Genomic DNA, 4957 nt, shown 5'->3' on the forward strand with positions numbered 1-4957 from the left:
ACCATCATATTTTCCATTGTGAAGATATGCCTTTTCCTGAACAGGCTTCAAAAATAACTATAATATTGTATTGTATGAATACCTATGAATAAGCAAATTACAGTTTATTTATGTACTCTTTTGCTGGTAAAAATTCAATTTGTTTCTATTTCCTTTTGGCATTGAAATGTCTTATTGAGCAATTTTATGCTTAGATTTTCTTAAATATCAGTACTTTTATTTCTTTGGAAAAGGTTTTTCATTATGGAACATGAATCATGCATATTTTTAATTTTGATATTTTATTTGCCTGAAATTAAGACTTTTTATTTGATATTATAAAAAATTTTCTCCAAATTTATAACTTGGATCTGAAGGAAATACTCAGTGACTAAAAACCTTTAATTCTCAGCATCCACATGACAACTCAAAACTGTCTGTTACTGTAGTAAGAGGAACAGGCTGTGTCCTGCCGCCCAGCTACGGGCGGCCTGGCTAGCTTAGCCCCCGAAATAACCACATGGAAATTCTATTAATTAGATTACTGCCTGGCCCATTATATTCAACCTCTTCTTAGCTAATTCTTACATGTTATTTTAACCCATTTCTGTTAATCTGCGTGTTACCATGAGGTTGTGGCTTACCGGGAAAGATTCAGCATGTCTGACTCTGGTGACTCCATGGCAGCTCTCTGCCTACATCTCCCTCCTTCCTCCCAGCATTCTGTTCTGTCTACTTCACCTATCTAAGCTGCTGTCCTATCAAAAGCCCAAGGCAGTCTGTTTATTTAACCAATGAAATCAACACATAGAAAGAAGACCCTCCTACACCATGTGACCTGCATTCCAGGGGTTCCAGTGCCCTCCGCTGACCTCTGTGGGCACCAGGCATACACATGGTACACACACACACACACACACACACACACACACACACACACACACACACACACAGGCAAAACATCCATTTACATAAAATAAAAACGGATACTTATTTCTATCATTATCATATGAGACAACTTGTTTCCCCAAATTCTCTGCACTATGCTGTGTAATTATCTTTTAATTCTAATGCCCAGCTCTGATGAGTAAACACCTGGATTTTATTTTGAATTTCTATGAATACTAATGAGGTTGTGAAGTTTGCATTTCTTGCCTGCTCTTTATACTTATTTCCTTTCATGGTTCCTTGTTTGTGGCTTATTTTTGCCATACAAAAATCAAGACTTAAAAACCACAGTCAAGGTATGCCTGGTGGTTCATGCCTGTGAACCTGACCAGTCTGAGGCAGAAGGCATGCTACAAGTTTGAGGCTAGCCTCGAGTACATAGTGAATTTGAGGCTAGCCTCGAGTACATAGTGAATTTGAGGCTAGCCTGTAATACAGTCTGAGAACTTGTCTTGAAAAGAAAGTCCAATGTACTTATCTATGATCTTTGCCGTTCCTCAGTTACCTATCTTGTTCCAGAAAGTTTCCTACGCTGAGATAATATGCAATTATCTTCAAATTTTATTATTCTATTTTTAATTTATCATATGATACAAGGTAAAGGTCCAGTTTTGCTTTTTTTGATAACTAGTAATATCACTTTCATAAATGTGAAACTTCTCATGTAGTGATTTTGTCTCCCCCCGCTTTCTGTTTTATTTGACATAGCGATCTACTGTATGTCCCAGGCTGGTCTCAAACTCCTGAACTTAAGTGATCCACCTGCCTCGGCCTTCTGAGTAGCTGGGAACACATGTACACACCATGCCCCTGACTCTTGTTGTTAGTTACTAGGTATGTTTGGATCTGTTTCTGAATTCTTCATTCTCTTCCATTGCCTATTTCCATACTGGTAACATCTTATCTTTGTTAAGTATTTAAAAATCATTTTTTTAAAATACGTGTGTGTGTGTGTGTGTGTGTGTGTGTGTGTGTGTGTGTGTGAAGGGGTATGTGCACATGTGTGAGGATGCCCACAAGAGTCTAGAAAAGGGTGTCAGATCTGGAGCTGGAGGTATAGGATGAGCTGCCCAACGTAGGTGCTGGGAATTGAATTTGGCCACTATGAAAGAACAGGAAGCCCTTTTAACAACGGAGCTATCACTCTAGCCCTTAAAAACATTTCAGTAGCATATAAATGTTCACTCTGTTTTCCCCTTGAGCACATGTAGGTAATTAGTTGTAGCCATTTATTCTTCTATATGAACTTCTTGTTGCAAAATATGCAGGCAAAACACTGTTTCAATATGATCTCTTGTTTCCACAGAGGTTCTCCATCAGAGGCCAAACCAGTAGGGCCACTGAATCTTGGACTTTTGGCCCTCAAAGTTATGAGTTAACTAAATCTCTTTTCTGTGGACTTTGTTTTATTTTGATATAGGGTCTCACTATGTTGTCAGGCTGGCCTTGAACTCACAATCCTTGTGCCTCAGCCTTTTAAACATTGTGATTTTAGGTAGGTGTTACCAAACCTGGCTAATAATTAAAAGTAAGCTAATAGAATATATGCATATATTTATATAAATCTACAAATAAACAATATATATGTAATATATAGAGATGAATTCATTTTAATAAGATGAATGCATATATTTATAAGGCTGCAGAAGTGTGTATTAATGATTAGTCATGTGATATCGATACACCAAAAGAGAGAATTTCTCACCAAAAATGTTTGGCCTTGTTACGATGTTCAAAAAATGTCCAAAACTCACAAGAATTTAAAGTTTGAGCTCAGAACATAAAATTAGGAGATTTAGGTGTCACTGCAATGAATGCAATTTTCTTTTGCGTTGTAAAAGGTAAAGGTTTGTTTTTGTTTTTGTTTTGCTTGCTTTGGGAATAACAATGTCTTGGTGTTTTCCTGTGATGTAATGGATTCCCAGGTGTGCTTGAGAACCTGTCCAGATACTATTAATGTCTTAGTAAAGCCATCTCCCTCTGCCACACTATAATGCATCCTCTCTGTGTTTGCCCTCAGCATCCAAATACTCATTTTAGAACTTCAAATTGGAGATTTTTGCACAGGTCAAACACTCTAGTGCACTCTGCAGGCGCGTCGGATGCCTCCTGAATCATTCAGTGTGGCGTGAGAATCACCTTCTTAGTTCACATGGCCTGGAGCTCAGCGCTCAGGAGCTGGGCTGCCACAACATGGACACGGGGCCCTTTTAGGGAGCCAGCATTTCTTTAAGCAGCTGCTGGCCTTCTCTGGTTGCAGTTTTTCCAATCCTATCTGTTTATTCTTCAGGGCCGTTAAGGTTGGGCAAAGCATTCAGAAGCCTTAGGCAGGAACTTAGCTGGCTGGGTGTACTGGTTAGACTGTTGTCAACTTGACACAGGGTCGTCTGTGAAAAAGAAACTTTAGTTGAGAAAATGCCTCCTTTAACTGGCTTGTAGGCAAGTTTGTAAGGCATTTTCTTAATTGATGATTGATAGGGAAGGGTCCAGACCACTGTAGGTTGGGCTGCTCCTGGACAGGTGATCTTGGGTAGTACAAGAAAGCAGGCTGAGCAAGCCATGATGAACAAGCCTAATAAACAGCACTCCTTCATGGCCTCTGCCTGGCCTCTTATCTCTAGTACCTGCCTTGACTTCCCTCAGTGATGGAATATGATCTGAGAATTGTAAGATGTAATAAGGCCTTTCCTCTCCAAGTTGCTTTTGGCCATGGTGTTTTATCCCAGCAATAGAACCCTAACTAAAATAGTGGGGTAAGCTGGATTTATTAGGAAGCAATAGGAATGTTCTCTTTGTAAAAGATAGGTAGAAATAGCCCATATATAGAAAAAACAGAACACTCTGGGGCCTCTGTACTCAGGACAAAGTCTCATTGGAAGTGCCGGCCTGGGGCCTGGCTTGTGCTTAGTGGTTTTATTTTCATTTATGTATTTATTTTTGTCAACTTGACACAAGCTAGAGTCATTTGGAAAAAGTAAACCTGACTGAGAAAATGCCCCTATCAGATTTCCTATATGTAAGTCTGTTTTGCATTTCTTCGATTAGTGATTGATAAGAGAGAACCTAGCCCACTGTGAGGAATGTCAAACTGGTTCTGAGTTAGATGAAAAAGCAAGCTGAGCAAGCCTTGTGAAATAAGTCAGTATAAACATCACTCTCCCATGATCTCTGCTTCAGTTCCTGCCTCTAGGTTCATGTCTTGACTTACTATGGTGACTTGAATGGGAATGGCCCACATACGCTTATATATTTCAATACTTGGTGTCCAGTTAGTGGAACTGGGAAGGATTAGAGGATATGGCCTTGTTGGAAGAGGTGTGTTGTTAGGGGCGGGCTGTGAGGTTTCAAATGCCCATACCAGGTCCAGTTTGCTCTCTTTTTGTGGCATACTTGTGGATCAGCTGTAAATTCTCAGCTACTGATATAGCACCATGCCTGCTTGCCTGCTCCCATATTCACTGCCTTGATGGTCATATATTTTGGTACAATCGAGCCCTCAAATTAAATATGCTCTTTTATAAATTGTCTTGGTCACAATGTTTTGTCATGACAATAGAAAAGTAGCTAAGGCACTTTCATGATGGTAAACTATTAAGATACAGCAAACCTTTCCCTCCCCATGTTGCCTTGAGCTGTGGTGTTTTATCACAGCAACAGAAAAGTAACTAAAACAGTGACCGAAACCATCTAAACCCTCAGTTTTTCAAGTCCAAAATGGAGGTTAAACTATGGCTAAAGTCAAGGCCAGTGTGAAGACTCAGAGGACCTGATGCATGTGATGTATTTGAAACTGTTTCTAGTACAAAACAAGTCCTATTAAGTATTTGCTGTATTATCATTTACTCTTGCAAGAAAAACTGGATAATGAGTAAGAGATGAGAGGGAAAAAAAGGATCGTGACAGAGTATGAAGGTTTTAGGTAAGTGGTCAGAGCTATATTTCTTTGAAGTTCACTTTTTAGTATTACGAATGTTCTTATTATTATTTAAGACATTGTTGCACTGTATAGTCCAAACTTGTATAGAACTGA

The sequence above is a fragment of the Microtus oregoni genome, unplaced genomic scaffold (genome assembly GCF_018167655.1).
Source record: "Microtus oregoni isolate MIOR12 unplaced genomic scaffold, Mior012 000151F_ref0000176, whole genome shotgun sequence".
In the NCBI taxonomy this organism is placed as follows: Eukaryota; Metazoa; Chordata; class Mammalia; order Rodentia; family Cricetidae; genus Microtus; species Microtus oregoni.